This window comes from Hypanus sabinus, chromosome 15 (assembly GCF_030144855.1).
Source record: "Hypanus sabinus isolate sHypSab1 chromosome 15, sHypSab1.hap1, whole genome shotgun sequence".
Classification (NCBI taxonomy): Eukaryota; Metazoa; Chordata; class Chondrichthyes; order Myliobatiformes; family Dasyatidae; genus Hypanus; species Hypanus sabinus.
Window position 1 is genome coordinate 13895123 of NC_082720.1, and position 26856 is coordinate 13921978.

The window sequence follows — 26856 nt, forward strand, 5'->3', positions numbered from 1 at the left end:
TTGCATCTGACTTAATTCCAAACGCCTCTCCACTCTCGGAGATATCCAAGCTGTCGTTTAGTGTGCGTTTTATTTGCGTTCTCCCGTTTTAACATCAAATTTGAAAATTAAAGTAACTGATAGCCACATGACAACATCCAGTTATAAAGTTAACATGTTTCCCTATGGTGATGGTGGTAATTCCTGTGTCTGGAGCTATTCCTTTCAAGTATCTTGGATATTTTCTGATTTATTCTCTGAGGTTAGGAGGGTGCGATTTAAATCCGGAGAATGTTACACGTGGAGCTGAAAGGTGCCAGTTCTGGTCAGCTTTATTACTGGAACTGTTATCATTGTGCTTTCCTCCAGCTGTTCTGTCCCAGACACCCCTGTTACTGCTACCCAAATCATCTGAAACATGGGTGTGGTTTCTCTCTCAATGGATGCCAGTTTCCCTGCAGAGTATTTCCAGCATTTATTTGTGTCACTTTTACAGCAGTTTTTAATTACGCACATCCACCTTCTTAAACTGCGGGAGTGCGAATAAGTGGCGGTACTACCATCAAATAAGGAGGGGGTATGGGGCTGATGGGAGTACTCCCTTGGGGAGCACTAGAAGAATTCCTAGCAGAAAGTAAATTTTTTACAACCTTATTCAAGCAGCCCCATGTTTGAACAATTTTAACCCCCTTATTTACAAAAGGATATACTGACTTTGAAGATAGTCCAAAAGAGATGCATTAGACCAATTTCTGGGATGAGAAAGTTGAAATATAATACTTTAGTTGGCATATATATATATATATATATAGATATAAAATGAAACGTACTGCAAAATGCGTCATTTTGCATCAAATTAAATCAGTGACGATTGTTCTGGGCAGCCTGCAAGTATTGCCATGTTTCTGATGCCAACATAGCATGCCACCATTTACTAACCCTGACTGGTACGTCTTTGGAATGTGGGAGGTGACCAGAGCACTCAGAGGAAAGCCGGGAAATCACGGGGAACATACAAACTGCTTACTGACAGTAAGGGGAATCATAGAGCGTGCCTCCATTGTGGTCCCATCACATGTGGCTGAGTATAATAAATCTATGTTCTTTGCAGTGTAGAAGGTGAGGGGCGATCTTGAAACAGGTAAGATGCTTAGGCGAAAGGAGAGGGTAGGGTACTGAAATGTTTCCACTGCTGAGGTAATCTTTTGTAAGTGGATGTAGTTATAATATTAAAGAATGGTCATTAAAATGGGTGCTTAGGACCATCTCACAGAGAGTGGTGTGACCTATAAATTTTGTACCAAAGAAGGGGGTTGAGAGTCTGGGTCCTTAGGGGTAGTTAAAGAGGAAGTAGATATATTGTTGAAAGGTCAAGGAAGTGAGGGTTCTGGGGCATTGGTACGGAAGAGGAAGCAAGGCCTTGAGTAGATCAGCCATGATTGCTTCAAATGACGTGCCAGGTTTGATGGGACTACTAACCACTGTTTCTATTTTTGTATTCTCCTGTTTTCACTTCCCCACCTTCAGTATTGATAATGTAATATTTGGTCAGTAATGTTAATAACCAGAAGTTTCCAAGGAAAATATAAAGCATCTTTTTTTTAAGTCTCTTGTTGTGATTTTTCTCTAAGATTATCAAGGAAGTGGCCAGAACACTCATTAATCCCTGGAAACAAGAGGTCAGTCCTAAGACATAGGAAAATCTACAGGGACTTGGAGGACATTGTGTGCAAACGATCATAGGGTTTTAGTTTCTTTTCCATTTACGTAATTTTTAAATTGAACCGATTTCTTTTTGTAGTCACAGATAACTTTCTTCTTTCTTTCTTAAAATAAGCAGATAAAGCAAAAAAAAAATCTAGATCAAACATGGTATTATTTTAGGACCTGGTTATTTCATGCTGGTTTTTAGGGCAGAGAAAAGAGGTTACTTGTAGCAGTTAGTTCAGGCAGGGTGTTACATGTCGCATTGTCCTTCCTCCTTTGCCGTTCATCTAAACTCACTGAAATTCTTGTCATAATGAAAGCAGAAATACCCATCAGGTCAGGTAAAATTAGTGCAGGGAGATGTAGAGTGAATGTCACAGGTTGATGACCTGTCAGCACAATGACAGAAAGTTCAAAATCACAGGGAAGGTGTAAGGTTGGAAGGCACAAAGAGAACACTGGTGATAGAATGGCCACTGGGACACTTCTGGTATTTGTGCCAGGTAATAGGAACTGACCCACATGGAAGCAGCGCAAACAGAAGATGGGGGAGGATGCAAGAACATAAGGAATAGAAGCAGAAAGAAGCCATTCCACCCCTGGTCACTTTTACACCATGTCTGATTGCTTACTTGAGCATCATTTTCATTTGTTAATCCCCTATCTCTAAAACATCTGCTGATATCTTTCTCGACAGACCAATCAGCATCTGCAGAGGGAGAAAAATTAAGTTAATATTGCATCAAAACTGGCCAGTTCGTATGGAAGCTGGATAGGCTGGCTCTCTGCAGTTCTTGAACTCTGTGTGGAGTCCAGTAACATGCCACCTCAGAAGATGAATTGTATCGGCATTGTTGGATCAATGTAAGGAGCCAAAGGGAGAAGTCAGTGGGAATGGGATGAAGAAGAAAGATGACAGGAAACTTGGGGTCACCCTTGTAGATGGGAGGGAGGCAGAAGAAAAGAAATCATAAGCCAATTAGCCAGATTTGAGTGCTTGGCAAGGTGTTGGAATCTACTGTTAAGCACGAGGTTTAGGGGTACTTGGAAGCACATGACTGTGGTCAGTGTGGTTTCCATAAGGGAAATTGTTGTGACTGTGAATAAAGTCACCAGAGAGACATTGAAGCAGGTAAATACAGAAGTCTTTATTCATCAAAACAAGCAGACACTTTTGGAAGAAGAGGCTCCTGACCCAATATTACATGTCATTTTTTTAATATACTAAAGATCAAAGGTAATAGCATGACAATTCTATAGTTACAATGTATCCACCATGCTGCCTTTGAATTATATATAATTTTCTAACATCTAGATCTTTACACCAACACTCCGAAAATGATGTTAATTACCACTGACACTGTGCTGCACCATGCACGTGCAGACATCTCAGGTGAATGGATGTTTCCTGGTTTGCAGTCAACCCCAGTCTGCAGTTCCAAGAACACCACTGTTCTGCGCTGCATTCTAAACTCAATCCACAATCCACATTCAGATCTGAAGACTGGTTGTTGTTGAAATTAATATTAGAACTCTTTGAGGAAATAACATGCAGGATAGACAAAGGAGATGTTGTAATTTTGGATTTTCAGAAGGCCTTTGACAAGGTGCTGCTTAACAAAACAAACACCTATGGTATTTCACAAAAGATATTTACATGGATAAGATTGGATGATTGACAGGAGGTGAACAATGGGAATAAAGGTGACCTTTTCTGGCTGACTGTGGGGTACTGGTGGGACCGCTTTTTTTCATGCTATATGTCAATGACTTGGATGATGGAATTGATGGCATTGTAGCCAAGTTTATTGACAATAGGAAGATAGTTCGAGGGGCAGGTAGTATTTAGGAAGCAGGGTGTCTACACTGTGATATATACTCATTTCTAGCTCAAATTTGCTAAGCTTGTTTTCTAAATAGCAGTTGCCATTGTTGTAAGTAAACGTTGCCGCCTGATCTGATGAACTAATGGTGCCAGAGACAGTGATTTGAACTTGTATCGGGAAATGGCAAGAACTGTTTGTAGGGAAGAAGATCTTAAAGATGGCCATTCATGCATCATTGTCATGTGTTTCTGAAAAATTATAATGGTGACATTCCTTTGAGATTTGGGAAATGTGGTAGATGGAATATAATGTATGGAACTATATGGTCATGTACTTTGGTAGAAGGAATAAAGGCATAGACTATTTAGTAAATGGGGAGAACATTCAAAACTCAGAGTTGCAAAGGCCTTGGGTCTCCTCTGGCAGGATTCCCTAAAAATTAACTTGCAGATTGAGTTGATGGTAAGAAAGGCAGATGCAATGTTAGCACTCATTTCAAGAATATAAATGCATGGTTGTAATGCTGAGGTTTTATAAGGCATTTGCCAGACTGTACTTGGAGCATTAAGAACAGCTTTGGGCCCCTTATTTAAGAAAAATTGTGCAAGCATTGGAGAGGGTCCAGGGCAGATTTATGAGAATAATTCCTGGAATGAAAGGGTTAACATATGAGGAGCATTTGATGGCTCTGCATCTGTATCAGAAGAATTTTGAAGAATTGGGGTGGGGAATCTCATTGAAACCTATTAAATATCGAAAGGCCTAGATAGACTAGATATGGAAAGTATGTTTCCTACAATGGGGAGTCAAAGAGCATAGCTTAGAGTAGAGGGACATCCATTTAGAACAGAGATGTCTTTAGCCAGAAGGTAGAGAATCAGTGTAATTCATTTCCACAGATGGCTGTGGAGGCCAAGTCAATGGGTATATTTAAAGCAGAGGTTGATAGGTTCTTGATTAGTCAGGGTGTTAAAGATTACAGAGAGGATACAGGAGAATGGGAATGAGAGGAATAATAACTCAGCCATAATGAAATGGCAGAGCAGATGTGATGGGCTGAATGGTCTCATTCTGCTCCTATGTTTTACGATCTTATAGTCTTATCCTGGAAGTACAGGTGAATTAGTGCTTCATCTAAGAGTGTGTTCCTTATTGTGGGATGGAAAGAAGTAAAACTTCAAGAGTGCTCCCTCCTGTAGTTGCTGGGAAGGGGAGCAGTATGAGTGGAGATCAAAGAGTGAACTGGGGGCTGTAGGGGGTATAAGATAATTTTCAGAATGATGAAAAAGGGGAGGGGCAGACTGAAAGATATGCCTGGTGGAGACATCTTGTTGGGGTAGTATTGTAAAGGATGATTTGCTGAATTTGGAGGCTGGTAAATTACAGGTGGAGAATGCAAAAAAATCTAATGTCTGCTGTGCGTAGAAGGACAGGGATGGTAGCAGAAACACAGAAAAAGGAACATAAGCAATAGAAAACATTGTCAGCTGTGGAAACCATGGGTAAGGCACAAGGAAGATGGGTTAGTGTAGCAAGTATCATTACCAAAATAGATGCAATGGAGCATCAGAAACAGAAATGACGGAATTAAACCCTTTTTAGGAGAAGCTGGAGATGAGATAGCTGTAGGAGTCTGTGGGCTTGTACAGGATGAAGGTTATTAACCTTTCCTCTGAGATGGGCATAGGGAAGTTGAGAAAGAAAAGGGAAGAGCTAGAGATGGACCATCTCAAAGTGAGAGCTGGTTGAAAATTGACACAATTCTTTGAGTTGTGTATAGAGCAGGAAGCAGCACGAACACAGTCATTAGTGTACTGGAATAATGAAGTGCCAAACGGGACCAAAATAGTACTGAACTAAGAACAATTGCACATATCCCACAAGGAGAAAGGGAAAGCTGGAATCAATGTGGGTTTAACCCAGCAAAGGAGGAGATGGACTGCTTATTCTACATAATCTTTTATCCATTTATAATCATGCCTTTGCTTAGCTTCCCTGGCCATCTATACTACTAGGCTCTATTAACCCATGGGGTAGTATTCTAAACATCCTCCATGTTGTGTTTTTTTCTTAAATTACTATGAAATTTCTTCATGACCATCTTACCTCTATCTTCAATGTAAACAACAACTTTGCAATGTCAACTCTATCCAAGTCTTTTATAACACAGCAAACCTTAATCTGCTCTTTTGATCTTCTAATTCTTGAGAAGCAGTCCCAACCTGTTGAATGCTCTTTAATGGGTCTCTTCATCTGCTTAGTTCAGGTAACTTTCTCCTAAACATTCTTTGCACCTTCTGCTGATCCTTTTTTATAATATGGAGTCCAGAATTATTACAGCACTTGCATTATCTCCAAGAAATTTTTAATATCTTCTTTATTTTTCAGTTCTAAACCTTTAGTAACCCTTATTCGCCTACTTTTAGTGACCTCAGAATAACGTTGAATGTTGCTTTATCCAATTATGAAACTTTATTTCCAAGGGTATTCAATTCCAACCAAAACGAATTACCTCATCTACCAATTACAAGCCAATTTATTAATCTATTCCTATATATTGTTGCAATCTTCTTCCATATTAAATTTACATATTGTTAAATTTAAACTTCTAATGTAGTTAATTAAATTGTGTATGTAAATTAAGAATGGTTCAGCATGAATCCTTTCGGAACACCACTTACCAACATTTGACAATACCAGTATCATTCTGTTGCTAAACTGAGATCACAAATTCTAATTGTTGTTTGGTAAACACAAGGTGCTCTCAGCATTTAGTTGATCTGCAGCTGGAAGTCACAACCTCTAGCTTTTACTTTTCTTTATTTTAGAAGAGTGGCTATTAAGCCTCCTCAAAGGTTACAGACATTCTGGCTCCTGTGAGAAATGAATGGCATTGATTATCTTTTTAAGAAGTGACATAGATATTTGACTTCCCTTTTAAACATGACAGAGAAGGGTGAACAATGAGAAATGCATATTAGTGATGGAGTATTTTATATTGCTAAACACCCACTATTACTTGAAAACAATACTTTCATAGGAATTCTGAATCTTGTAAAACACAATGTATTGTTATTCACACATTCTCCCCCGTGACACTTCATATTTTTTTTAACAAGGACAACTATAGCAAACAGCTTGGCTTTGATATTTTGTGTTATCTTTTTGTAATATCCTTTAAACTGCACAGCAGGAAGTTATGTAGATCACATGGCATGTGATAGACAAGAAAGTCTTACTGATATTAGCAGTAACCTGTGTATTTTCTGATGGTGCAGAAGGCCATTCAGCCCAGTGATTCACTGTCAGATCTCAGAGTATGCCCACCAATTCCTAACCAATATTTATTTTTCTTGCAAACTGTTGTCTCTCATATTCCCATCTTTTCTCCAGATTATATCATATATCTACACTGGCAGCAATGTACTGTGTCCAGTTAACCTAGCAAACAGCATGCCTTTGGCATGTGGGAGAAAACCACAGCAGCTAGGGGAAACCCTGTATACATGCAGTCTTCACACAACTCATGCCCTCCGGTCCCTGCAATATCACTAAGACCTTTTCCCTCTTAAATATGTGTACCATTACCAAAGCCTTATAACTGTTTGTGACAAGCAATTAAATGCATGAAAATGCAAGGTTTAAATGCAGTATAAATGCAAGGTTTGTGATTGGATTTAAACTCGCGGATTTCAAAAATCCATGCAGCAATATTCCAGGATAATTACAGAGATACTTGTGTGGAAAAATACCATCATCACTCTCTCTTTCTCATTCTAATGCTCTTTCTTTCTGCAGATTATAATCCCCTTCTGCAAGCACACCCTGTTATACACCAAGAGACAGCTTTTATGACTCAATAACTTCGTCCATCTTACCCAAATAAACCCAAGATTGTCCTCTGGCTGTCTTCACATGTATTGAAAAAAGAACAAAAAGGAGTTTTTGTTCCTGGTTGAAAGTACAGCTTCCTGTATTCTGGCTACTTGATATGTTATAGAGACATCCCGAGAAATCATACACGTTGCATCTCCTCAGATAACAGGCAGCTTTCTTTTAGCAGAACAAGAATTAATTTGTATTTACATAAGATCACTCGTGAGGTTAGGATTTCTCCATCCAATTAAATGGACTGTAAAGTGGAGAGCGGTATAGAACCCATTTGCCCCAGCCCATAAGAACCCGGCTGAGTCAGCAATACATCGTGATGAAAGAATGGACTATATCATACCCAGTTTATTCCTTTATGCTGATCAGGATGACTTACTTCCTTAGTATTAACTCAATGAATAAAACTTTGGAGATGATTATATTAAAATGTTAGCCTGGTTAGAGATGGAAACATTCTAATCCCTCAGGCTCCATTCAGATTTCGATTGACCATGAATAGGCCTCACACTATTGTACTCTTGTAGAATGTTTAGCATGTTACACCTTGCAGCCACTGCTTAGCTACGGTGGATCCTAATTTGCTTCTAGTCTTTTAGACTGAGGTATGATGGTCACCATATCAGAAAGTCCACAAGCTCATGCAACAATCTTACAGCAGGCAGACTATGATGCCAGTCAGTGCATAAAGCTGATGGCAACAATGCCCAAATGGATCTCAACTTTGCAGACAGTGTGAAGTGTCACGATCCAACCCCATCAACACCTTAAATTAAACTACTTGTCTATTGTCTATTGTCTATCTGTTGGCAACACAGACAAAATGCTGGAGGAACTCAGCAGGCCCAGCAGCATCTATGGAAAAAAGTACAGTTGACATTTTGGACCGAACTGGAGAAAGAAAGATGAGGAGTAGATTTAGAAGCTGGGGGAGGGTAGAGAGAAACACAAATTGATAGGTGAAACCAGGAGGGGGAAGGGTGAAGTAAAGAGTTGGGATGTTGATTAGTGAAAACGATACATTAAAAAAATTAATTAAGCACTGCAAAAATAAAAATAAAAAAGTACTGTGGTAATGTTCATGGGTTCAATGTCCATCCAGAAATCGGATGGCAGAGGGGAAGAATCTGTTCCTGAATCGCTGAGTGTGTGCCTTCAGGCTTCTGTACCTCTTATCTGATGGTAACAATGAGAAGAGGACATGTACTGGGTCATCGGAGTCCTTAATGATGGATACTGCCTTTTAGAGGCATTGCTCCTTGGGGATATCCTGGATACTATGGAGGCCCTTGATGAAGTCTCTGCAACCGATTTCAATCCTGTGTAGTAGCCTGCCTCCCCCACCCCCCAACCACCACCCCATACCCGAAGGTGATGCAGCTCTCCATGGTACACCTGAATCTTGTGAGTGCCCTTGGCGACATACCAAATGTCTTGAAACCCCTTATGAAATATTGCTGCTGTTGTGCCTTCTTTGTAGCTGCATCGATATGTTGGGCTACAGTATATTTGCCTACTGCAGAATCTGGCCTTAGAAGAGGGACATTATACAGAGTATTAAGGTCTGTTCACAATGACCAATATTTTACATCTACTAGCCAAAGTAACATAAATGAAATTAGTTTTCAGAACATCTTGGTATCTAATTAATTTGTTAAGTTCCAGACAAGACAAGGGACAAGACCCTCAATCAACCTGAGCCATTGAGAATTTCCAGTGCATTGCTCTCCAGGTTTTGTACAGCTAAATGGATGTTAATTTTTGGATGTTTTGCTTAAAGTTGGGGGCCACTCAAATTCTTAAGTCCTTCAGCCATCAGAATTGTTTATGTTTCTTCCCCAAGAAAATTTACAATCAGACAATTATTTCCCCCTTTGAGTTTTACCTGCATGGTTCACATTTTGAATGAGGAAGCAGTTTTACCTGACATGTCAGGGTGAGAGAACAACCGTGATCTTTTCACCATATCCCAGAGACAGAAAGTGAATTTATATTTTCTAGGATGACAGAAAGAGGCCATTCAGCCATGAATCCTATGCTGGCTCTCTTCGGCCCAGACAGTCCATGCCAACCATGTTGTCCACCCAATTTCCTGTGTCCAGCCCACATCTCTCTAAGCCCTGCCAACCCAGGTGCTTTTTAAATAATACTGTTGTAACTGCTTTAATCACTTCCTCTGGCAGTTCATCCCATATACTCACCACTCTCTGTACAAAGAAGTTGCCCCTCATATCCATTTCCCCCTCACCCTAGCTTTGGATTTCCCTGTCCCATGAAAAAGCTTGCTGCCATCTATCTTATTCATGCCTAAGGTTGGCCCCCATTCTCCTATCTTCCAAGAAGTAAAGACTTGGCCTGGCCAACTTCTCCCTATACCTCAGGCCCTCTAGTCTGGTTAATAGTCTCAAAAATATTTTCTGCTCTCGTTCTGGTTTAACCATGTCTTTCCTGTAACAGGACGATCAAAACTGTACACTGTACTGCAAGTGTGTCCTCACCAAAACTTACACAATTCCACCACAACTCTCAAGTTAATCCCTTCCCCCTTTTCCCTCCAACCTATTTCTTCCCCACTATTCTTATTCTCTCTCTCTCTCTCCGTCTTGTTTTACGGCGGTTGGCACCCAGCTTAATGGTGCATTACCACTACCTTCTGCTCCAGAGTGTGCGATAGACTCACATGCAGGTGAACTGTGAGAATCAGGTTGGTGCTGGACCACAGGATAGGGAGTTTGTAGAGTGCCTACGGGATGCATTCTTGGAACAGCTTGTACAAGAGCCGACCAGGGACAAGACTATTTTGGATTTAGTGTTATGTAATGAACAGGATTTGATAAGCGATCTTGCAGTAAAGGAGCCATTAGGAGGTAGTGATCATAATATGATAAGTTTTTATCTGCAACTTGAGAAGGATAAGGGCAGCTCGGAGGTGTCAGTGTTGCAGTTGAACAGGGGAAACTATGGAGCTATGAGGGAGGAGCTGGCCAAAGTTGACTGGACGGATAGCCTAGCAGAAAAGACAGTGGAACAGCAATGGCAGGTATTCTTGGGAATAATGCACAAGGTGCAAAATCAGTTTATCCCCTGGAGAAGGAAGGATTCAAAGGGGGGAAAGGGGCCACAGTGGTTGACAAAGGAAGTCAGAGATTACATAGCATTAAAAAAAAGGAAATATGACAGAGCTAAGGTGAGTGGGAGGACAGGTGATTGGTAAGTTTTTAAGGAACAACAGAACTTAACTAAAAAGACAAAACGGGGAGAAAAAATGAGGTATGAACACAAGCTAGCCAGGAATATAAAGGAAGATAGCAAAAGCTTTTTTAGGTATGTGAAGAGAAAGAAGATAGTTAAGAACAATGTTGGGGCCTTGAAGAATGAATTGGGTGAAATTGTTATGGGAAACAGAGAAATGGCAGAAGAATTTAATGAGTACTTTAGATCTGTTTTCACTAAGGAAGACACAAGCAATCTCCCAGATGTATGGATGAGCCAAGGACATAGGGTAAAAGAGGAAATGAAACAGATTGACATTAGGAAGGAAATGGTGATGAGAAGACTGATGGGACTGAAGGCTGACAAATCCCCAGGTCCAGATGGTCTGCATCCTAGGGTACTAAAGGAGGTGGCCCTGGAAATTGCAGATGCATTGGTAATCATTTTCCAATTTTCCTTAGATTCAGGATCAGTTCCTGAGGATTGGAGAATGGCTAATGTTATCCCACTTTTTAAGAAAGGAGGGAGGGAGTAAACAGAGAACTATCGACCTGTCAGCCTGACATCGGTGGTGGGGAAGATGCTAGGGTCCATTATTAAGGATGAAATAGTGGCATATCTAGATAGCAGTGATAGGATTGGGCCGAGCAAGCATGGATTTACCAATGCTTGACTGATCTATTGGAGTTTTTCGAGGATGTAACCAGGAAGTTAGACAAGGGAGATCCAGTGGATGTAGTGTACCTCGATTTTCAGAAGGCATTTGATAAGGTCCCACATAGGAGATTGGTGGGTAAAATCAAAGCTCATGGCATCAGGGGGAAGACATTGACATGGATAGAAAACTGGTTGGCAGATAGAAAGCAAAGGGTAGCGGTGAACGGGTGTTTCTCGGAATGACAGGTGGTGACTAGTGGGGTGCCACAGGGCTCGGTATTGGGACCACAGCTGTTTACAATTTACGTCAACGATTTGGATGAAGGCATTGAAAATAACATCAGCAAATTTGCTGATGATACTAAGCTGGGTGGCAGTGTGACATGTGATGAGGATGTGAGGAGAATTCAGGGTGACTTGGATAGGCTGGGTGAGTGGACAGATACTTGGCAGATGACATTTAATGTGAATAAGTGTGAGGTTATCCACTTTGGGAGTAAGAACAGGAAGGCAGATTATTATCTGAACGGTGTAGAGTTAGGTAAGGGAGAAATACAAAGAGATCTAGGAGTCCTTGTTCATCAGTCACTGAAGGTGAATGAGCAAGTGCAGCAGGCAGTGAAGAATGCTAAGGGAATGTTGGCCTTTATTACAAAGGGAATTGAGTACAAGAGCAAGGAAATCCTCTTGCATTTGTACAGAGCCCTGGTGAGACCACACCTGGAGTATTGTGTACAGTTTTGGTCTCCAGGGTTAAGGAAGAACATCCTGGCTGTAGAGGAAGTGCAGTGTAGATTCTCGAAGTTAATTCCTGGGATGTCTGGACTCTCTTACACAGAGAGGTTAGAGGTACACGCTGGAATTAAGGAGATTGAGAGGGGATCTGATTGAAACATATAAGATTATTAAGGGATTGGACAAGATAGAGGCAGGAAATATGTTCCAGATGCTGTGAGAGTCCAGTACCAGAGGGCATGGTTTGAGAATAAGGGGTAGGCCATTTAGGACAGAGTTAAGGAAAAACTTCTTCTCCCAGAGAGTTGTGGGGGTCTGGAATGCACTGCCTCGGAAGGTAGTGGAGGCCAATTCTCTGGATGCTTTCAAGAAGGAGCTGGATAGGTATCTTATGGATAGGGGAATCAAGGGATATGGGGATAAGGCAGGAACCGGGTATTGATAGTAGTTGATCAGTCATGATCTCAAAATGGCGGTGCAGGCTCGAAGGGCCGAATGGTCTACTTCTGCACCTATCGTCTATTGTCTATTCTAAATCCCTTCACCCAATCACACACACACACACACACACACACACATACACACACACACACACACATACCCTAACCTACACTTTATCCTCCCATCTTTGGCCATCCTAGTACCCTATTCCTGTTTATCCATCATATCCTATAAAAAACCCCTGTACCCCTTAAGAAAGCTAAAAATACCCTGACCTGTGTTCTCTCACCTATGCCCATCAACACTTTTAATGTGAATTCCAATTCCTTTAGATTAATTCTCATCATCTCTCTCTGTATCCCATACTTCCTGCAACTCCGAACTACATGCTCTACTGACTCATCTTCCTGTCATTCCTCACACAGTACTGTCTGGTGTTTCCCTATCAATTTCAATGTTTGGTTTAGTGCACAGTGCCCCAGTCTTAATCTAGTCCACACAAATCTATTCTTACTCTTCTATCAGCCACCTCTATTAGAGCCAATTTACAGAATCCAATTAATTTACCAACCCACACATCTCTGGGATGTGGAAGGGAACCAGAGGACCCATATACTCATAGAAGTAGCTGCAAGCTCCACAAAGACAGCACCAGGAGTCAGGATCAGACCTGATGAACTGCATCTGTGAGGCAGCCTGTTCACCTTCAACCAAAGAGTTTAAATGAGACAAAGCCAAGTGTGCTATCTAATGACAAGCATGACACATGACAACATTCCCCCTCATGTAATGATATCCATGCACAACTCCCAAAGAAATAAATTCCTTGGGGAGTTAAATGGTTTGCAATAATCACAAAGTGCTGGGAAGGTACAACCTAGATATTTTAGGTTTATGTTATTGACACAGATTTCAAACCAAGGTCATTAAAAAGGAAGCTTATAGCTTTAAAAGGGTCATTACTCAATTGCCATTAGCTTTATAACAATATTATTCTTTTTTATTGATTTTCCTGTCCATTTCAAACTGGTTCCACTTCTTCCGAGTAAGCATCCAATAATTACTTGCTCTCTCAGCCTGACAATGCAGTGAAATATGAGTGGTTGTAATTTCCATAATGCTTTGTTACGGCTTTTAGAAATTATAGTTTCTTACCAAATGTAATTGGATAGTAGATGCATATACTGAAAACTGTTATGGAGGGAATAGAATCATGGTGACTTGGACGAGGTTATGCAGGAGCTGTGAATCAGAAGACCTCTATTACCCTTCACTCATCTCATAAATTCATAAAATATGCAGACACTCACCATATATCAGGGAAATTGCCAGAAGCAATTATATAATGGGTAACTAATTCTACATTCGCCATACTCTGATGAAAAACTCAATTAAAACCTCAATATTTTAAAATCCAACTTGTACTTGTATGGCAGGGGGTGGTGGCTACTGCACAGGATTGAAAATGGTGTAAACTCAGTCAGCTCTGTCATGGACACCGGCATCCATAGTATCCAGGACATCTTTAAGAAGTGTTGCCTCAAAGCGGCTGACTGGTTGCGTGGCAAACTCTGTGCGTTACGAACTGGAATTTTGCCTGCATTGAGACCTTGATCCTACTTGTAAGCCAATGCAGGCAAAATTCCAGACCATTATACATAGAGCTTGACACGTAAGCAATCAGCAGTGAGACCCCTCCCTATGCCACAATTGAATTTCCATAGTGACGACCAATCAGCTGCTTGATAAGTATATAAAGGCCAGGCATTCGGAGGACACACTGCAAATGCACTGACTATGTCCCCTTGTAGAGTAATGAAACATTTGCAAATGGATTGGCAAGATCGGACAACAACTCAACCCAACCATAAATAGTATCATTAACTGCACAGAAATGCTGAGGTTTGTAGGGTAAAGTAATTGGGAGAAATGTACATAATTCATAACCAGCAATGTTGAGTTGTGGTTTTGCTTTAAGAGGATGGTCGGATGGGATGTCGTTACATGAGGATTTTTAGCACACTTTTGTGTTTAGGTTTTGGAGTTCAATAAAGTGTGCTACGGGTTTCAATAAACACATGTAACGCCCTGGTTATGATTTTTACTGCTATGCTGTAGGTATTTCATTTTAGCAGTTCTGTAAGATCAGTCTGTTCTGCTTTCAGCTCATTTGCGTTTGAGCTAAGTTAAGGGGCTTTGTTGTTCAACTTAGGAATGTGGTGTCAGCCAATCAAGATGGTGGAATTGGGAGAAGGTTCTAGAGAGCACTGTGTGAAGAGAAGTTTGTGACAGACACCGGTGTGGGTCGAGAGCTTTTTGGTGGGCGAGGGGAGAAGACAGGGGGGAGGATGGCTGAGGATGCTGTCCCTGTTACACAAGGTGCTTTGTGCAAATGAATGGCTTCAAGTAAGAAGGACGAATACTCCCGTGGGGGAGCCCGTTTGTTCGAGGTAATCCCGAGTGACATTTAGAAGGTAGTGTGAGCTTTCATGCAGACCCGTGGGTCCAGCGCGTGAGTTAAATACAACTTCAAGGTGAGCTCCAACTTATGTGCACATTTTACTCTTTAATTATAATGGGCTCTCCTGTTTTTTGAAATTTCTTTTTAATAACTGTTTGGTTAAGTTAACATTCATAAATATACCTTCTTTACAATTGTATGCAGTGTATGGTTTGATATTTCTTGTCAGCAGACAATTGTACGGGGACAATATGTTACACAATATTCACACAAATCGGGATTTGCCAAGGCGAGACATCCCAACTTCATGGGTTTGGCGGGACCCAAGTCATATTAACCCTAGCGTACAGAGTCTGAGAGTCCACCACTGAGTCCGGTGGCTGTTAGCAAGTGGCTACCGAGCCACATCTCTAGAGGTGTCTGACAAAAAGGGGCTTCATTGTGGGGTTATTATCTATGATTGAATTCCTTCAATACTGTGTAATTGTTCTCAAAATTGATTAATAGGTTTTGTGTTAAATCTGTGTTAAACAATTGTCCGGGAAAATGATATGGATGCCGCACGGATTAAGCGCTGGTACGATTCAAAGAGGTTACTCATAACTAATGCTTGTGTTCTGAGCAGGGTGGATATCCACAGCCCAGATGAGTTGTTGATTAGGGTTTTATGTACCGTGAAAGCAGTAGGGAATGTTTCAATCATGGAATGGAAGTTTGACCAAATGGAGGGCAAAGATGTTGTTTTAGTTCAGAGTAGCAGTGGTGTGATGAGAGTGGATCTGCCTGGTACCATTGAGGTACCCAGAGAGGCAGGGCCAGGGGCCTTTGGGGGGGGGGGGGAAGCATAGACGTGGGTGCTGAATAGGAAGTCGAGTTTTCTGTGACTGACAGCAGAGACTTTAAAGACAAGTTTCTCTCGTTTCTGCGGAGTGAGGGGAAGGAGTCGTCTGACATGAAAGTCCAATGTGTCCTTCAGTGGTGGATTTAAATTCTGAGCTCATTTTGGCTATAACATCACTGGCTGATAAATGCTGAAATATATATGCGAAGAGCCAATGTAGGCTGGCGGTGTTCTCTGGGGTTAAGCCCACACCCAATGGGGAAGAAGAATATGAGGCTTGGGCTGGGCAGGCATCTTGTTGAATTCTAAACAAGCCCAGAATTTAAATCAACTGCTAAAGTATTCGTTAGACCTTTCAGATCAGACGACTCCTTCCCCTCACCCCACTGAAATAAGAGCAACTTGTCTTTAAAGTCTCTGCCATCAACTACAGGAAATTTGACCGCTAATGGATGACTGGCAGTGCTCAGATAATACGAGAAAAGTGAGACTGGTAGAGAGCTTAAAGGGCCCGGTGACAGATATAGTGATGTTCCTCAAAGCAGAAAATCCATTAGCCACATCAGCTAATTATCTGCAAGCTCTGCAAGATGCTTTTGGCACTGTGAAAAATGCATCTGATCTTAGGATGAAGTTCAGGTACACATTCCGGGAGGAATGAGAGAAGCTGTCTGCCTACATTTTCGGGTTGGAGAAGCTGCTACACTGTTCAACTGTCTGAGAAATCACTTGAGGATGGAGCAGGTGTCAATGATGCGATTGCTCTACATCTTCGAATGACCCTCCTCCACCTTTTACCCAGTTACACAGAGAAGTGAGAGAGGAGGAACACACGGTGGAGGAGCGGCAGCAGGCCTCTGTCCTCAGCAGTAGCCTCTGTTTTATAAACGTGATCACTGATGCCACACAAATGGGGGTTTTGCAAGATGCCGTGAGACATCTGAGAGCCGAGGTATGATAGCGAGTGATGCTGACAGCAAGCGTTACCAGGCCGATAGGAGGCCAGACGTACAATGGCAAAGGCTGCTACTGAGCGGGGCCCCTTGACCGGTATTCTCTGTTACAACTGGGGAGAAGATAGACATTTCAAGCATAAGTGTGAGGGGCAGGAAAATCTTTGGGAAGTAAATCAGTAGTTAATCAAACAGCGAAGAAAAGAGGTAAAATTATGGAGGGACTCTGAAGGAACAGGCTGGTGTTTCAGAGAGGACATGTTTCTATCAGTGCTTGAAGGGAATTACTAAAGTACAAAACACTATTCTTGAAGGTTTTAGTGGGTCGAGCTCTGAGGTATCCATACAAATTGAAGTGTTTGTGCAGAAGCCATCTTTAACACAGGTTCTCAAGTTATTTGTTTTATAGATCCTTTTACCACAGCTACTTGACGTATCTACCATTGACGCCACTCAGTGCTCTTGAGGTTAGGGAGCTTAGTACTGATGAGTAGCCATATAATGGTTACTTGTCATTGAAGCTGGAGTTTTCAGAAGCAGATATTACAGTAACTGACACACCAATGTTGGTCTGCCGGGATCCGATTGAAAAGGATAGTGCTTCCATTCTTGTGGGAACCAATACTGCCATTGTGAGAAGGCTCCTGGGAGCATGCAAGGAGAGAAATGGAGAGAACTTTTTGAAAACTTTTTCCATTTACCCCACATTCAGCACTGCTTCTGAGAAGATGCAAGTTCCTCCTAAGAAGGATGAAGAACAGAAACGAGGAACTGTGTGATACACCCAGTCACCTGTCATATTATGTCCTGGAGGGTTAGATAGAGATTAGATAGAGTGACAGAAACCCCAAATTCTCCGGAATGTCTGGGGAATGGAAAAGGAGATTAGCTGAGAGGATGCTGAGACAAGATGTGTTTTCTACTGGTGAGTTTGCTGTTGGTTAGTCCAGGAGTACTTGCCACACTATTGGAGTGAGCAAGGACACCCTTTGTAAGAGAGGTCTTGCTGGTGAGCGCCAGCAGAGGTTGAAGATGTTTGGCAGCACCAGCTTAAACTGATGGAAGTTAAATTCAGTCATGGAGCAAGGTACCTGAGCCACCGGAAGACATGAATGATAAACAGGAACAGTAGACAGGAAGGGTCACAAGGGGTGGCTGAAGATGGAGGAGCTGAAAATGGGATAAGGAGGTCTCAAAGAGACAGGACACCTCCAGACAGGCTGGCATATGACACACTGGAGTAACAGTGTTGTGTCTATCCCCTATCTGAAATATGTCGCTACCATTTACAAATGGATTGGAGGTCCTGACCTTATGAAACTCCTTTGAAAACTGTGTTATTAATGATGGGTTGATAAATTTCAAAGTCACAAAATCATTGGCTATTTTTGATGGGGGGAGAATGTAACGTCCTGGTTAAGATTTTTACTGCTATGCTTACATTTTAGCAGTTCTGTAAGAGCAGCCTGTTCTGCTTTCAGTCTGTTTTGGTTTGAACTAAGATAAGGGGCTTTGTTGTTCAACTTATGAATGTTCTGTTAGCCAATCAGGATGGTGGAATTGGGAGAAGGTTCTGGAAAACACTGGGCAGAGAAGTTTTTGTGATGGATACTGGTGTGTGTTGAGGTCTTTTTGGCGGGAGCTGGGAGAAGACGGTGGTGGGGGTGGGGGGGGGGATGGCTGAGGGTGCTGTCACTGTTACACAAGGTGCTTTGTGCAGATGAATGGCTTAAAGTAGGAAGGACCAAAGCTCCCGTGGGGAAGCCCATTTGTTCGATGGATTTTGAGCGACATTTGGAATGTGGTGTGTCCTTTCACACATAGGCCCTGCTCCATCTGCGGTCCAGCACGTGAGTTAAACACAGCTTCAATATGAGTTCCAACCTATGTGCACATTTGCCTGTTTAATTATAATGAGCTCTTCTGTTTTCTTCACTTTCTTTTCTTCAATAACTGTTTGGTTAAGCTAACATTCATAAATGTACTTCCTTTATAATTGTGTGCTGTGGATGGTTTGATATTTCTTGCCAATGGGCAATTGCATGGGGGGTGTATTCACACAGATCGGCTTTCGGGTGGGCGACGCATCCCAACCTCACGGGTTTGGCGAGACCCAAGTCATATCTACCCTTGATGTGCGGAGTCTGAGAAAGGTGCTTTTCTCACTGCTGAATCCGATGGCCATCAGCGATGGGTTTACGAGCTGCATCGCAAGAGATGCCCAGTAAAAAGGGGTTTCATATAAAACTCCTCTCTTTGTTTTATTTACAAAAGCCCGCATCAGTGACTCTGATGTGACAGGAAAATTCCAGAGTTATTGAGCATGTCACCCAACGTAGTGACTGTGAAACTGCCAATCACTTTTGGGAGCAAACTGCTGTCGCTTGATTTGTACAATTGAGGCCCAGTTCACCCTGTGAGAGAGCTCTGCTGACAACACCAAATATCATTACATGGTGGTGTCGCTCAGCAATTCCACGGTGGTGAGAATGGTGAACCTGCTTGAACACCTGCTGAACACGATAAATACCGATCATTGAAGACTCACCTTTTACAGACTTTAGGACTATCGGAGTCTGCGTCCGCCAAACAGTTGCTCTCCTTACCCAGTCCCAGCGATGGTAAGTCTCTGGAGCTAAAGCACCACATGCTGTCCTTCTTGGGAAATCACCATCCTTGTTTTATTTTTAGTGAAAATGGTCTAGTCTGCATCGTCCTTGTTAATGCACCTGAGGAGATCCGAGAAGGAGCTTGCTAAGATGGTTGATAGTCTCCACTCAGCTAGGCAGTGGTGCATCATTCCTCCTCCTTTCTCTATCTCATTAAGCCCAGTCAGCAAGGTCCCCAACATAAGGCTGCCCGTGGCTGCGAAACAGATGGAGCCAGATGCTGGCTTTGGTAGGAATGCTAGGAAGTGCTGATCGCCTTGCAGCTTTGACAGTGCCAGCGCATCGGGACATCAGAAGTCCAAGAACATCATGGGTTCCAGCTGCCAGAGTCTTCTACTGTTGATTGTGGACACACTTTCAGGGCGACACTTCCTGTGTGACAAAGGTGCCCAAGTGAGCGTGTTGCCAGCATCGCCTTTAGATGAAAAGGCAAAGAGCAACATGACTCTGTTTCAGTGGGTGACGTTTTACATGGGGCTAAAGTAGGCAGACCTCTGCTCGGTGCAGATTTCCTGCACGCCCAAGCCCTGTTAGTTGATCTTAAGAAATGCCCGCATGTGGATGTCAGGGACTTGGGTCATTATCCTGCTCCCCCAGTAGATTCCCCACAACAACTCTGTTGAGTGCATGCACCACTGCATGTGAGTTTACTCCACTGCTGGGTGAATTCCCAAACCTCACCAAGCCCACATTCTCCACAACAGTTGCAAAACATTGGGTCATAGAAAACAATGAAAAAATACAGGACCTTTGGCCCACAAAGTTGTGCTGAACATGTCCCTACCTTAGGAATTTCTAGGGTTACCCATAGCCCTCTATTATTCTAAGCTCCATGTACCTACCTAAAGGTCTCTTAAAAGACCCTATCATATCCACCTCCAGCGCTGTTGCTGGTAGCCCATTCCACACACTCGTCACTCTCTGCGTAAAAAAACTTAACCCTGACAGCTCCTCTGTACCTAGTCCCAAGTGGCTTAAACCTGCATCTTCTTGTGGCAGCCATTTCAGCCTTGGGAAAAAGCCTCTGACTATCCACACCATCAATGCCTCTCATCATCTTATACACCTGTATCAGGTCACCTTTCATCCTCCATTGCTCCAAGGAGAAAAGGCCAACTTCACTCAACCTGTCTTCATAAGGCATGCTCCCCAATCCAGGCAACATCATTGTAAATCTCCTCTGCACCCTTTCTATGGTTTCCACATCCTTCCTGTAGTGAGGCGACCAGAACTGAGCACAGTACTCCAAGCGGGATCTGACCAGGATCCTATATAGCTGCAACATTACCTTTTGGCTCCTAAATTCAATTGCACGATTGATGAAGGCCAATACATGTGTCGAGCACTATATTCCCCCAACTGGCCTACGTCCATGCATGCATGCACAGACTGGACCCAGAAAAGCTGGCAACCACAAAGGCTGAGTTTGCCAACATGCTGTGACTCAGAATTGTACACTGGTCAAATAGTCACTGGGCTTCACCCCTTCATATGGTCACTAAGTCCAATGGCATTTGCCACCCATATGGGATTACAGACACCTTAAGGAGGCCAAAATCCCTAATCGTTACCCAATCCCACACATTCAAGACTTTTCAGCCTGAATGATAATTTTTTTTCAAAGTCGATCTCATTTGTGGCTACCATCAGGTGCCCAAGTGCTCGGAAGACATTCCCAAAACAGATGTGATAACCACATTTGCCCTTTCTGGAGTTTCTGTGCATGCTGTTTGGGCTGAAAAATGCAGCATACACTTTCCAACAGCTGATGGGACTCCATAATAAAATACTTAGATTTTCTTCCTGTTTATCTGGATGACATACTTGTCACCAGTCCATCCAAATCCGAACATATCTCATCTCTGCATACTTTTCAAGCTCTTAAGCCAGCACAGGTTGATTATTAGTCCTGCTAAATGCTGGTTTACGTTGTCAACCAGTGACTTTCTTGGCCATCACATCTCCACAGAAGATGCAATAACCTCTCCCAGCAAAGGTAGCTGCTATTTGGGATTTTCCACTGTCCTGCACTACTAAAAAACTACAGGAGTTTTTAGGTATGGTGAATTTCTATCACCACTTTATTCCACTAACTGCTTAACTTTTGCTCCCCTTGTTTAGTGTGCTTAAAGGCTAATCAAGTGCTTGACTAGTCAGCGGTCATGACCACATCATTTGATAATACCAAACCAGCTCTTTCTAATGCAAGTTTATTGGCACACCTGCTCCCCAAAGTATTCACAGCCATTACAACTGATGCCCCAGACTATGCTGTGAGTGCCGCGCACAAACAGTTGATCGGAGGCGTCTGGCAGCACCTTGTCTTCTTCGGCCGCCAGCTCCATACCTGCGAAAGGAACTGCAGCACATTTGACCATGAGCTTCTTGATCTCTATCTGGTTGTCCGCCATTTTTCATTTTCTTCTAGAGGGTTGCCATTTCACAGCGTTCGTTGATCACAAACCCCTCGTGCACACAACGGCCAAAATATCAGACCCTTGGTCTGTACGGCAGCAACGCCACTTGGCCTGTATCTGAATTCACAACGGATATACAGCATATCAAGGGGAAAAGTAATGCCATGGCTGATTGCCTCTCACAGCCAGTCACTGAGGCCGTACACATAGGGTTGATTATGCTGGCATGGCAGTCAACCAAGTTACTGATCCAGATCTCCAGGTTTGCCGAACAGCAGTCATGGGCCTGCAGCTGGCTGACAATAAGTTTGAGGAATCTGGGGTTTCTCTCCTGTCTGATCTTTCAACAAATCACCTTCGCCCCATTGTGCCCCTAATCTAGAGATGGACTGTTTTAGACTTCATACATAGCCTCTTGCATCTGGGCCGTAAGGCCTCACAAAAACTGGTTTGTTTGTTTGGTGCTGCCTCAGAAAGGACGTGCATGATTAGACTGCAGCTTGTGTGGAGTGCCAGCGGAGAAAAAGTTAACCATCATGTTCAGACACTATTGTCACCTAGTGAGGTCCCTAATTGACGGTTCGACCATGTCGAAGTTTGGTCCTCTTCCCCCCCCCACCCCCCCATGTTTTCACATACCTTCTTGTCATTGTGGACCATACCACCAGGCGGTCCAAGGTCACCCCTCTAGCATTGATGACAGCCATGGACATGACTCAGGTGTTCACTAGCACCTGGGTTTCTCAGTTTGACCCCCCATCTGATATTTCCTCTGACCGTGGTCCCCAGTTCATTTAAGACCTGCTCGATTGTTTTCGTCCACCAACCTCTACCGCCCCACCCCCAGACCCCCTTATAACAGACCATTCTCATTTTAGAATGAGGAGAAAAGACTTTTATCATAGATAAGAGGGGTAAATCTGAACATATTTCGGTAGATCACAAAGATTTGGCGTCACAACAGCCAAAGTAGGAAGGCTTTGGCTCAATGGGGCTCGGGCAATAAAGGGTCGAGGCCAAGTAGGTTATCTGTTTAGAATATAGACAGAGTATGTAAGTGAGGCCGATTTTCTGTGCTCAGTGTCAAATGTGGGAGGTTCTGAAGACTCCCAGCCTCCCAGATGACCACATCTACACCAGGTGTGTTGAGCTGCAGCTCCTTACAGACCGTGTTAGGGAACTGGAGCTGCAGCTGGATGACCTTCGTCTGGTCAGGGAGAGTGAGGAGGTGATGGAGAGGAGCTGTAGGCAGGTGGTCACTCCAGGACCACAGGACACAGAGAAGTGGGCAACAGAGGGAAGGGCAAGAAGCAGGTACTAGAGAGTACCCCAGTGGCTGTCCCCCTTAACGATTATTCCTGCTTGAGTACTGTTGGTGGGGGGGGGGGGGGATGGCCAACTTGGGGGAAGCAACAGTGGCCGTGCCTCTGGCACAGAGTCTGGCCCTGTGGCTCAGAAAGGTAGGGAAAGGAAGAGGATGGCAGCAGTGATAGGGGGCTCGATAGTTAGGGGGTCAGGCAATTCTGTGGACGCAGGAAAGAAACGTGGATGGTAGTTTGCCTCCCAGGTGCCAGGGTCCAGGATATTTCTGATCATGTCCACAATATCTTGAAGTGGGAAGGAGAACAGTCAGAGGTCATGGTACATATTGGTAACAACGACAAAGGTAGGAAAATGGAGGAGGTCCTGAAAAAAGACTACAGGGAGTTTGGAAGGAAGTTGAGAAGTAGGACCTCAAAGGTAGTAATCTCGGGATTACTGCCTGTGCCACGTGACAGTGAGTATAGGAATAGAATGAGGTGGAGGAAAAATGTGTGGCTGAGGGATTGGAGTAGGGGGCAGGGATTCAGATTTCTGGATCATTGGGACCTCGTCTGGGTCAGGTGTGACCTGTACAAAAAGGATCCCAGGGGAACCAATATCCTGGTGGAAAGGTTTGCTAAGGCTATTGGGCCGAGTTTAGACTGGATTTGCTGAGGGGTGGGAACTGAACTGAAGTGTCGGAGGAAAGTCAGGTTGGCTCAGAAATGCAGGAAGTTTGGAGACAGTGCAAAAGGGCGGATAGGCAGGCGATAGAGAAGGGACGTGCTCAGTCCGATGGTTTGAAATGTGTCTATTTTAATGCGAGAAGTATCATGAATAAAGTGAATGAGTTTAGAGCATGGATCAACACTTGGAGCTATGATGTTGTGGCCATTACAGAGACTTGGATGGTGCAGGGACAGGAATGGCTACTTCAAGTGCCAGGCTTTGGATGTTTCAGAAAGGATAGGGAGGGAGGCAAAAGAGGTGGGGGTGTGGCACTGTTGATCAGAGATAGTGTCACGGCTGCAGAAAAGGAGAAAGTCATGGAAGGGGTTGTCTGTGGAGTCTCTGTGAGTGGAAGTTAGGAATAGGAAGGGGTCAATAATCACTGGGTGATTTTTTTTATATCTACCACCTAATAGTAAAAGGGGCATCGAGGAGCAGATAGAGAGACAGATTCTGGGAAAGAGTAATAATAACAGGGTTGTTGTGGTGAGAGATTTTAATTTTCCATATATTGATTGGCATCTCCCTAGAGTGAGGGATTTAGATGGGGCGGAGTTTGTTAGGTGTGTTAAGGAATGTTTCTTGACACAATATGTAGATAAGCTTACAAGAAGAGGGGCTGTACTTGATCTGGTATTGGAAAATGAACCTGGTCAGGTGTCAGGTCTCTCAGTGGGAGAGCATTTTGGAGACAGTGATCACAATTCTATCTCCTTTACCATAGCATCGGAGAGGGATAGGAACAGACAATTTAGGGAAACATTTAATTGGAGTAAGGGGAACTATGAGGCTATCAGGCAGGAACTTGGACGCATAAATTGGAAACAGATCTTCTCAAGGAAACTTACCGAAGAAATGTGGCAAATGTTCAGGGGATATATGCGTGGGGTTCTGAGTAGGTACGTTCCAATGATACATGGTAAGGACGGTAGGGTACAAGATCTGTGGTGCACAAAAGTCATTGTAAATCTAGTCAAGAAGCATACAAAAGGTTCAAAAAACTAGGTAATGATATGAATCTAGAAGATTATAGGGCTATCAGGAAGGAGCTTAAGAATGACATTCACCAGAGGGGGCCATGAGACGGCCTTGGTGGGCAGATTATGGAAAACCCCAAGGCATTCTACAAGTATGTGAAGAGCAAGAGGATAAGACGTGAGAGAATAGGACCAATCAAGTGTGACAATGAAAAAGTGTGTATGGAACCGAAGGAAATAGCGGAGGTACTTAATGAATACTTTGCTTCAGTATTCACTACGGAAAAGGATCTTGGTGATTGTAGGGATGACTTGCAGTGGACTGAAAAGCTTGAGAATGTAGATATTAAGAAAGAGGATATGCTGGAGCTTTTGGAAAGCATCAAGTTGTGTAAGTCACTGGGACCTGATGAGATGTACCCCAGGCTACTGTGGGAAGTGAGAGAGGAGATTGCTGAGCCTCTGGCAATGACCTTTGCATCATCAATGAAGACAGGAGAGGTTCCAAAGGATTGGAGGGTTGTGGATGTTGTTCCCTTATTCAAGAAAGGGAGTCGAGTTAGCCCAGGAAATTATAGGCCAGCGAGTCTTACTTCAGTGGTTGGTAAATTGATGGAGAAGATCCCAAGAGGCAGGATTTATGAACTTTTGGAGAGGCATAATATGATTAGGAATAGTCAGCATGGCTTTGTCAAAGGCAGGTCATGCCTTACGAGCCTGACTGAATTTTTTGAGGATGTGACTAAGCACAATGATGAAGGTAGAGCCGTGGATGTAGTGTATATAGATTTCAGCAAGGCATTTGATAAAGTACCCCATGCAGGGCTTATTGAGAAAGTAAGGAGGCATGGGATCCAAGGGGACATTGCTTTGTGGATCTAGAACTGGCTTGCCCGCAGAAGGCAAAGAGTGGTTGTAAACAGGTCATATTCTGCATGGAGGTCGGTCACCACTGGTGTGCCTTAGGGATCTGTTCTGGAACCCTTACTCTTCGTGATTTTTATAAATGACCTGGATGAGGAAATGGAGGGATAGGTTGGTAAATTTTCTGATGACACAAAGGTTGGAGGTGTTGTGGATAGTGTGGAGGAGTGCCAGAAGTTACAGCGAGGCATTGATAGGATGCAAAACTGGGCTGAGAAGTGGCTGATGGAGTTCAACCCAGATAAGTGTGAAGTGGTTCATTTTGGTAGGTCAAATATAATGGCAGAATATAGTATTAATGGTAAGACTCTTGGCAGTGTGGAGGGTCAGAAGGTTCTTGGGGTCCGAGTCTATAGGATACTCAAAGCTGCTACACAGTTCGACTCTGTGGTTAAGAAGGAATACGGTGCATCGGCCTTCATCAATCATGGGACTGAGTTTAAGAGCCGAGAGGTAATGTTGCAAATATAAAGGACTGTGGTCAGGCCCCACTTGGAGTACTGTGCTCAATTCTGGTCGCCTCACTATAGGAAGGATGTGGAAGCCATAGAAAGTGTGCAGAGGAGATTTACAAGGTGTTGCCTGGATTGGGGAGCATGCCTTATGAGAATAGGTTGAGTGAACTCGGCCTTTTCTCCTTGGAGCGAAGGAGGTTGAGAGCTGACCTGATAGAGGTGTATAAGATGATGAGAGGCATTGATTGTGTGGATAGTCAGAGGCTTTTCCCCAGGGCTGAAATGGCTGACACAAGGGGGCGTAGTTTTTAGGTGCTTGGAAGTAGGTACAGAGGAGATGTCGGGGGTAAGTTTTTTACACAGAGAGTGGTGAGTGTGCAGAATGGGCTGCTGGCGGCGGCGGTGGAGGCGGAAATAGGGTCTTTTAAGAGACTCCTGGATGGCTACATGGAGCTTAGAGGAATAGAGGGCTATGGGTAAACCTAAGTAGTCCTAAGGTAGGGACATGCTTTGTGGGCCAAAGGGCCTATATTATGCTGTATGTTTTCTCTGTTTCTATGTTTGTCTAACATGACCATGAGCATGACAGTTCACCACTGGATGAGCCAGAGGCACCATGGAACACAGGACCCAAGCCAAGTGGCTCATCCAGCCTCTGGACAGACTCACAATGCCAGTTGTA

At 43.3% G+C, this 26856-nt stretch overlaps 1 protein-coding gene across 2 annotated transcripts in view; it reads right to left on the reverse strand.

The window, feature by feature from the left end:
• Positions 1-26856, reverse strand: part of LOC132405309 (dihydropyrimidinase-related protein 3-like) — a 235740-nt gene that overhangs the window by 159862 nt on the left and 49022 nt on the right. The gene's annotated exons all lie outside the window — the stretch shown is intronic.